Source organism: Cebus imitator, unplaced genomic scaffold, assembly GCF_001604975.1.
Source record: "Cebus imitator isolate Cc_AM_T3 unplaced genomic scaffold, Cebus_imitator-1.0 Scaffold42, whole genome shotgun sequence".
NCBI classification, from domain to species: domain Eukaryota; kingdom Metazoa; phylum Chordata; class Mammalia; order Primates; family Cebidae; genus Cebus; species Cebus imitator.
The window spans coordinates 5,444,253-5,454,919 of NW_016107357.1; positions in this window are offsets into that span (position 1 = coordinate 5,444,253).

A 10,667-nucleotide genomic window follows, 5' to 3' on the forward strand; every position below is an offset into this window, starting at 1 on the left:
CCTATGACTTTAGGCTATTTATCTAATGCAACCCACCTACTTAACAGATTCTTCAGTCCCCAACCGCAATGTGTCTTTTGGATCCTCATTGCAAGATTCTTTGGCTATTATCCAAATCAGAATCCAGTAATTGACTCATACACTTAGGACACAGTTTTCCAGAGAGACTCTGAGGTAGATGGACAATTTGCTGATAAGACACCATCCTTTTATAAGAGTTTATTATCCAGCTGGAGGACTTTGGACACCAACTCCTCAGCAGAGACCAGTGCATCCTGCAGCAGCATTTCATTCATAGGAAACCTAAAAGGCCTTACTGAACATTCATATGAAGAAATGCCAGCAAAGAGATATCCTCATAGCATCATGAAATCATTAAGGAAGAATCACTGACGATGAAATGTACTTGACAACAGAAGCTTAGTTTTTTAAGCTCTCTTCCCTTATTGGTATATTAGTGAACCAATAATCCTGTTTGACCATCGGTGATAGAAAAATCTCATCCTAACCTCAGTGTGTCATCAATGCACCTTTTTGTACCAGCCTTCTAATGCCTGAGGACCTTTCAAGGCATGCCTAAAACAAGCTTGATTTCTTTTTTAAAAAAATTTTATTACACTTGAAATTCTGGGGTACATGTGCAGATCATGCAGGTTCGTTACATAGGTATACATGTACCACAGTGATTTGCTGCATCCACCCTCCCCCATCATCTACATTAGGCATTTCTCCTAATGTTATTCCTCTCTAATCTACCCATCCCCTGCTATCCTTCCCCTGGCCCCCCCAACCCCCAACAGGCCCTGGTATATGATGTTCCCCTCCCTTTGTCCATGTGTTCTCATTGTTCAGCCCCCACTTATGAGTGAGAATATGTGGTGTTTGGTTTTCTGTTCTTGTGTCAGTTTAACAAGCTCAATTTCTTTCTTAAAGCAGGTAAACTTCTTACCTGTCTCCATAGAGATGGCTCCAACTCTGCCTTGGATATGCTCTCTGACCCGAACTTCATGAGTGGTTTTGACTTATGACACTGTCCAGCTCAGCTCCAGTTTTACCTGGCTTAAAACCTCTGTCCCTCGCTGTGTGATAACACTGAGTTCCTCCTACTGTTAGGACCATTTCCATGACTAGCTCTCCCCCTGTGGTTCCAAGCCCTCATCTCATTTCATTACTAAAGAAACTGACATTTCTAATCTAACATCTTTTCTTTTGCTTTCTATTTCTTTTTTCTCTTCCATTGCTCAACATTTTAGGCCCATGAATGAAGGAAGAATATCAGGAGAGAATAAGATGAAGAGGACTGAATCTCATTCTTCTCTTTTCATGTAGCCAAGAGAAAGGAGCTACAGATATTCTTCAGCCTTAAAGAAAAAATGCCAAAAGAAAAAAAAAAAAAAAAAACCTCTTTCTTTAAACCCCTGGCTCCCCTCATGATGCCATTTTCTTTTGTTAAAGTTAAGAAAATAGATGCAAAAGCCATCATTATCCTAAAAAGATGTCTCATATCTAGTGGTGCTGCAGAATGTCAGCCTCACTCAAAGGAACATATACCCCTAACTCTGAAGTTTTATCTGAAATCTATTAAAATTTACAGGATATATGCTCATTTGAAAACTTTTTTGGTTACCATGGTTTTTAAATGGTAATCTGAATTCAAAGTCAAACTTACATATGTTTAAAGTGATTGTCAAATCAGTCAAAATAAATGGAAAACTTTTGCAAAGTATATAGAGAAATATAAATGTTTTATGGGAACTGAAACAGATGGACAGCTTCCCTGATAAGGCACCAACTTTGATGTCTTTTGTCACCAGAAGGACCAGTTTCCTCAAGGGCTCTTTGCCTGGGACTTTGATATAAACCCTAATATAAACTGTCTCTAAAATCTAGAAAAGTCATTTGACAACCCTACCTCATCCTTTTTATTTGAAGTCTTAGTTGGACTTTTTCAGATTTTCAAGAAATGTCAGGGTCATCTCAAGCAACATGATGTTTTGCTCAAGACACAAAGATAAATTACACATAAAAGATGCAGGGGGCTGGGCATAGTGGCTCATGCCTGTAATCCCATCACTTTGTGAGGCTGAGGTGGACAGATCGCTTGAGCCTAGGAGTTCAAAATCAGCCTGAGCAACATAGTGAGACCTGTCTCTATAAAAAAATACAAACATTAGCCAGGTGTGGTGGTGTACACCTGGAATCCTGGCTATTCATTAGCCTGAGGCAAGGAGGATCACCTGAGCTCAGGAGGTCAAGGCTGCAGTGAACTGTGCACTGTCCTCCAGACTGGGCAACAAGAGCAAGACCCTACCTCAAAAAGACAAAAAAAAAAAAAAAGACACAGACATCAGGAAGCTGGAATGTTGTTCAGGACACAAGGGCAATTTTCATGTCCCAACAGCAACTCTGGGCTCCCTTTCTCTGTGCTTCTCTTGACACCCATCTTGAGTTGTCATTGTGCTGACTCAACAGTCCTTCTTTGAGACTTATGTTCACCACCTTTTGTCTGTGCTTTCTTCACATGTGCTGCTACTTCCTGTGGGTCATCTGTTTTTTCACGTTAACATTCCCCATAACAAGCCGGGCATGGTGATATAAACTATGGTCCTGGCTACTCAGGAAACTCAGGAGGGAGGATCACTTGAAGCCAAGAGTTCGAGTCCCACGTAGGCAACATAGCGAGACACTTGTCTTCAAAAAAATAAATAAATGCAATAAAAATTTCCTATAAGAGAGTCAGATACTATTCAGGAATAGTAGTAGTATACTTCTACTATAGGAAGTAGTATTTTTATTATCAACAATTTTATAAAAGAAGCCATCTCACTGATAACTACCGACAGCCAGTTTTCTTAATTTTGTGCTAAGTACAGTTTCAGTGCCTATTGTGAGTTACGTTTTGAATCTGCTGTCTTTAAAGTGTCTTCTTTTCGGCACTCAGAGTACGCTGTTCATTGATGCTTGATTGTTCAATTATAAGGTGAGTATTCTATGAATAAGACTCATTTTTAGTTTCCTAATCATTGTCTACTATTGGCACCCTCACTGGGCAGAATTCTCCCAAGAGTCACCCAGTTGCCCCTTGAATAAGGCACCAATCCGTGGAATCCAGGTAGCAGGGACGCATAGCACAAATTGTTTGCAATGACATTTCTCTGAGAAGGCTAGGAAATACGGCAACTACCCAGACCATCTGAGCCAGTACATTTGGGTTTTATAGATATATGGTTTCAACTTATTTTTATAGGAAAAAATTAAATCTAAAGAGGAATCACATATTAAACTATAAGCCTCTTTCCACATTTAACCTTTTGCTGCAGATTTATGAAAAATACAACATGCTAGCTTCTTTATCTTTATTGAAGTCACTGAATATCACGGAGAGCAGGACAGAGCACAAAGATAGAATCCCAAGGCATGTTATAGATTAGCCTGGTCACCAATCAATATTCTTGCTGCGTAGCACAGTGTTTCAACTGCTTATGACTTTATTCAGCTTTATTATCTTCTGTCTGCAACTTAGAAATGAAAAGAACTTTGTCAAAAGCCTAACTAACATTAAGCTATCTTATGGGTTTGGAAAGTTTGGCTTTTCTGGGGTTTTTTTGTTTTGTTTTGTTTTTGCTATCCCTAAAGCTTGTCATTATTGCCTTGACATTAGGCTCCAAAAGTGAGCTTTAATAGCATTATTGTTATTACCCAAATTGTTACATTACTACCACTGAGCAACTCTGTGCCAGGTTCAGTTTAGAGTAAAACCAACGCCCAAGATACTTTTTCCTTTTACATTCACAAGCTGTTCAGCAGAAAACTAAATTAAAGTAAGCACTGATGGGCATTGCCTGTATCAGTCTGGTGACCCCATCCAATAGGATGTGAGGATAGTGGGACATGTTCTCAATGAATTTGTCAGCTGTTTCAGTCACTACTGGTTCTTCGAAAGATTGAAACCATCAGTTTGTGGGCTTCAGATTTAGCGGTTGCTCTCTTCAAATCCCAACTTGTGAAACTCCCAAGAAAGGTATTTCATTAAGTGAGCTGAATTTCATTTATAAACTTTAGTTCCCACTAAAGCTCATATACAAAGTCTTTATTCCCAACACAAAACGATAGCCAGAAAAAACTCACCAAGAATGGGGATGGGAGAACTTCCCTTCAGAAAGCTTCCAATGCAGCAGGAAGTTTTGCTCATTGATCGATCCCCGTCCCTTCCCCACATGCATAATGCAAATGACTCCAGCCTGAGAAACAACCTAGTGATGTGCCGTGAAGGACAACGGAAAAGATCCTTCAGGTAACCTGCCTGTGGCTCTCAGACAGAAATCCAATTCTCCAGAGACTTCAGCTTCCTGTTCTGTCCTTAAGAATGTCTTCCTGCAAAGAATGTCATACCACACCAGTGGGTGAACGCTTTGGTCTCTGATCTCTCATGCAGTCAGCCAATATTTATTGAGCATACCTGTGTGCCAGGATCTGCCCTGGATGCTGGGGCTAAGGCAGTGAACCAAACCAAACTTGAAGATTATCTTCTGGTGCTTTCATTTGGTGGCGCTTATATTGCGCCCTATGGATTTGCATTGCTAGACCTCTCTTCATGCTCTTCCAGCTGCCTGGAACCCCCTCCATCATTTCCACTCAACTAATTTATAACATCTTCAAAACCCAGTTCAGACCATACCTCCTCTATGACTCTTTCCCAGATCTCCCTGGTTTAAGATTTCTCTAACCTCCAACCAAACACACTCTTGTGCCCACATATTTAGTCCTTAATGCTTTATTTATCATTTATATTTATGTATGGATATGTCCTATCTCTCCAACTATACTGAAGCCCTTTGAGGACAGAGAATGAATCTTTTGTTATTTTTTAAGCCCCAGCACCAAAAGAGTACATCATAAATGGTGGTAGCTAATGACAATGAGAGTGAACTGAATTTTTCCTTTAATTTGGAACAAAGAGTGAGCAAATAAATCAAGTATATCAAAGCATTTTCATTGCTGACAGTTTCACAAAAGAAGCCATCTCATTGATAACTACCAACAGCCAGTTTTCTTAATTTGGTCCTAAGTACCCTAAGTACAGTTTAAATGCCTGTCATGAGTTATAGGTTTGAATCTGCTGTCTTCTTTTCAGCACTCAGAGTACATAGCTCATTGATGCTTGCTTCAGCTTAAGGCGAATATTCTATGAATAAAAAAGGAAAATATTTTGGCTTTCATTCCATTTAAACTGAAGTGAGTAAGGAATCCCTAAGCAGGTATAACACAGTAAACTGTCTAATAACAATAGCAGGGTTAAAATTTACCTTTGGAGAATAAAATGCAAGCAGTAACAAGATATGCTTTATACATAAGAAAATAAAAGGCCAGGCTTTTCTCAAAACTCATGACAGTTATGTGATCAAGCAAGCTTTGCCTGTCAAAGCAGGTCCCTTTGTGTAAGCATTATTGTCATTTTGGCTGCCATTTCTCATAGAGAGTGGAGGAAACCTGGGACTTTTGGGAGACACAGATCAATAGTGAATTTCTACATTTGAGTGTCACTCTAAAATTTACAGTGCTTTCACAGATATTATCTCATTTGATCCTTTCAGAAACCCAGCAGAAAGTAGAGTAGGTAAATAATTTTTAAATTTTAAGATAGGGAAACTGAGGTTCAAGTGTTAAGAACATTATAAGAATTGGCCCTATGAGATGACATTCCCATCAATGAATGCTTCCACTTCCATACATGCCCACAAATAACCTCCCTGTTTTTCTGCCTTTGATCCTTCTCTTTGTGCTTAAAATAAAATAGAATAAGAGTTCTGCTCTGGCAAGGAATTTTAACTTGTTTAGGCCAACTCTCTCATTTACAACCAGGAGACAGGGACAAATTCAAAGGTGCCTTATAGCTGCAATGGCAGTGAGGACTTGTGAGTTAATATCTTGGAGTGGGGAGAACCTCAGAAAAATGAATCTAATATTGGGTGCTTTATTCCTTCCCACGGCATTTGTCAATTCAAAAGCAACAGCTGAGAGTTTGAGAAACGGAACAATGTTTTCGTAAGTCTCAGAGAGAAAGACAGGGAGATAAAAATAGAAGTTTAGGGTCTCATAGAAGGAGGATCCCAAAAGCAAATAGTCCAGGCTTTTTGTCATGACACAGAGGAATTCATCCAGGGAGAGAAGATGAAGTAGAAATAAACTCACCAAGAGTCTATTTCAAAAAGATTTCACAGGTTCAAAATAGCTGATTTCCTGGTTGGATTCAGGTAACACTCCCACACCCAGCATCCTGCCAAAAGCAAAGGTGAATCTCTTCTGGGGGAAAATATCATCCATGACCTTAGAATATTTCCATAATTTTTCAACACAATGTCCAGCACTCGCATAAAAAGTAAAATAGACCTTAAAAATATAAGAATTACTTTTTTTTCTTTATATCTAGTCCCTGGCAGTGTTTTATACAATACTGGTACAGAAAAATTGTGAAATGAATGAATAAAAGGACTCATGAGGAAACAAACACATGTATGGTTGGGAGAGACAATTCTGCCTTTCCATGGACATTCTTTGGGAAAAAAAAAAAAAGGTTCTGAAATGGAGTTTCTCAGGTTTCCTGCCAATAAGAAATATTTTTCCCCCTGTGGTTATGTACATTGTACTCTCAATCTCCAAGCTTTAATTAAGATAAAAGTTTTCAGATGCATTAAAGTTTAAAAGCGACCCCCTCCCAAAGCTAGGTTCTGCAATAGTAGTGTGCTAGCCAGTAGTTAGAGGGTTAGGAAAATGAATTTGTATCTGAAGCATCTTGTCTTATGCTAGGAACTAATGGAGGCATTGGAGAGAACTGGGCTCAGTAGTCATTTTATGGTTCAGATGACATGCTGTTTTCTTTCCAACAAATTCTACCAGCTAACGAGTTGTTTGTGTGTAAATGTTTAAACACTGCCCTGATTTAAAAGTATTTGCCTTGAAACGTAGGCCCTGAAATTGGCTTGGATAGATTTCTCTAGTGGGGAGAATTGGAGAGAGAATAGAATAGAGGTTACAATGGACCCTGCCACTGTATTTTAGCTGAGAATTCTAAAACATGAAAATTAGAGCAACGTGTGTGTTTTGATGTATGAGGCACAGCAGTGAATGCTGTAAGTGTAGCTCAAAGTCAGTGCCCCTGGGGAATAAGAAGGGGCATTGCCTGGGTAAGAATTTAATGGGTTCCTTTACAAATAACAATTTTACATTTTAATGATATAGGATTTTACACTTTTTACAATTATAAAATATATATTCATTTACTATAGAGTATTAAAAAACAAAAAATAGAGAAAAAATATACCTATAATTTCACTATGCAAAGACAATTATAATCACTGATGGCACTTTGATTTATTTCCTTGCAATCGTTTTTCTTTTAACTCTTTACAAAATACATAGTTGTGATCATATTCACTCTGTAATTTCATTCTCTGCTTTTATCTATTTTATGTAACAACTATTGTTATAAACTCTTTATAAACATTTTAATGGTCATTTGTTTTATGAAACAAAGTAAAGAAAAAAAAATACTAGTTAATCTAAGATCTTTACCACAGCATTATAATAGAAACATCACTGGAAACAAAATTAGTGTACAAAAATAGAGGAAGAGCTATGTAAAACACAGGAAATTCATAACATGGAATATATTTCATTAAAATTATTTCCTTAGGATAAATTACTAAAAATGAAATTACTGGGTAAAGGAAATGAGTATTTTCAAAGATCTTGGTAAATATGTTTACAAAATTTTGTTTTTCCACTTATTTTTGTTTAAAGTAATATACATAAAATGCAGAAATCATGTGCATAGTATCATAAACTGAGTCAGATCCTGGAACCCATGACCCTACACTCTAGTACTTCAACTATGCTCTTCCCAAAATTGTCAACAACTCCGTAATTCTATTCCTAGCCAAACACACACTTCCATTGGGAAAATACATTCAGTGTTCAGGGAAACTGATGAATGCTTTCAAGACACTATTAGTTGCTAGGACATAAAAGTATAAAAACAAAAAGCTGCCAGTAAAGCAAATCATAGAATCTAAAATGAGTTTAGTGTTAACTCATTTTAGTAGTATAGGCCCCATCATCAAGAATATTTTATAAATACATTTTTATATATGAAAACATATACATATATATGATAAACAGGTTGTTAGTAGTACTCTTGGTAGTAACAAGGGAATATAAGTAGAATATCTGGCTTCTCTAGATTAATAATTTTAAATCTTACCTGTTACATACTTTCTTCTCTTTTCAAAAGGGCAACTACATTTATTCTCCTGGTTCCTCATCTTTTCTAAGCAAACTTGTGGCAATTCTGATTATCTTGTATGGTGAGAAACAGCAGAAAACTCTCTAGACACAAATCTTTGTCTTTGAAATAGATGTGAAAGTCAAACTTCTTGACTTCATGGATTCAGCTGTGACTAAGAAAATGTAACTGAGACTTTTGGCAGAAGCATTGGTCAAAGAGTTGGGAAATTAGGTTTCTGTTTCGTCCCTGTAACACCAGTCAGCAGCTTGGTGAAGTTAGCAGATCATTCAACCTCTACAAATCTAGTTCTGTATCTGTCCAATGAGGCTGTGAACATGAGCTCCCTCCTCCTTTGGCTTCTGTAACTATAATGCAGGAGTGGCTAAAGCATACCTTGCTGCCAGATAACAGAGATCTTGTTAATTCAGCTTGAAAGAAAATCCCCCAATCTCTCTCCAGTTCCAACTTTATATCTCTAGATACCAGATAGACACCTCCACCTAGAAGTGCTTCAGGTTCTGCCACTCAACATGTTTAAAACTGAACTCATCCTCCTCCCATCAGAAAAAGAAAAAACTGTTCTGCATCTTGTATTCCCTCTTTCTGTAAAGACATTTTTGTCAATCAAGCCTGCCAAGCTAGAAACGTAGGAATACTTTTGACAGCTACTGTTTCCTCAACCACTTCCACTTCACTGGTCACCACATACTATTGATCCCACACTCCAGTGGTGGTTCTAATTCAGCATGTCCTCTGCAATTCCACATCCACTTCCTTAGTGCAGCCATCATCATTTGAAACCTAAACAATTACAATGACCTTCCTGCCTCTTATGTCCCCAAGTGCAAATTATTCTCCATGATGCAGGTGGAGTTATCAACCCACAAAAAAGAAAAAAGAAAAAAAAGCTTATTGGACCATTCCCAGGTTATAAATATTTGTTGACTCTAAATTACCTGTCAGGTCTTTTCACATATGTTGGCCATTTTTATGACTTCTTTGGAGAAATTGTTTTTCTGCTACTGAGTTTTTAAAATCCTTTATAAATTTTGAATATTAACCCCTTATGTGGTTTGTAAATGTTTTTTCACAGTCTCAGGTGGGGCATGCAAGCAATGGGGAGGTGTAGGTCAAAGGATACAAAGTAGCAGATATACGGGATAAACAAGTCAAGATCTAATGTACAACATGAACACTAGAGTTAACAAACTATATTGCATTAGGGAATTTTGTTAACTAAGTAGATTTTAGGTGTTCTTGTCACAAAATAGCAACTATGTGAGATGATAGATATATAAATCTGCTTCAGATTATTTACAGCATAAAGGCAGTTATTTACAGCATAACAGCAAATTCCTTAGCGTGGAATTCAGACAACTAACAATGATAACCCCATGATATAATCAAGAGCCCAGGTTCTTTCAGATTTCTACTTTACTATTCTTCGTGTACCCTCCCATGGTTTAATTTCTCTCATTCTCGCAATATGGCACCTGTACATCTAGATATCCAAAATAACATCTAGTAGGTCAAGAGGGACTATTTTTAGACAAGCTTTTTAAATTGAAGAAACTCTCAGGAGCCAACCTTGTTGCATGTCTCATCGGCCATGCCCATGAATAAGTCAAGCTCTAATAAGGACCACCATTTAGATGGGCTTAAATCAATCAGGAACCACCCTTGGGAGGGGTTTGGGACTACTACTTCAGTAACCCTTGTGGTATAATAAAAAATATGTATTTGGTCTTTGTCCTTATTTCCTGGCACAGAATTCCTAAAACCCTTGAAATTTCCTGAGTGATAAGTGTCTTGTTACTTATAATGACCCCCTTTTGACCACATGTGAATTCATGCTAACGACGTGACTCTTGGTGGGATCTCCTAGATAATGGCAATCTGGGAGCTGGTCACCAAAAAACCAACCACGTGATTAGAGGATTAGAGCTATCAGCCCTACCTACCAACCTTTGGGAAAGAAAAGAGGCTAGAGATTGAGTTGTCACCAATGACTTAATTAATCATGATGTATTAAAGCCTCGATAAAATGTCTGGAACAGTGAGACTAAGGGAACTTCTGGGTCAGTGAACACATCAAGGTGCTGGGAGGATGGTGCACCTGGAAAGAGCCTGGAAGCTCTGTGTCCCTCCCTACACACCTTGCCCTATGCATCTCTTCCATTTGGCTGTAGCCGAGTAGCACCATTTATGATAAACCGATAATCATAAGTAAATCCTGTGTTCTGCGAGTCATTCTAGTGTATTATCAAACCCAAGGAGATGGTAGGAACTCCCAAATTTGTGGTCAGATGAGCATAAGGGTGGGTGGCCTCAGTACTCCATTTATGACTCAGGCAATGACAGTCTTACAGGACTGGATCCTTAA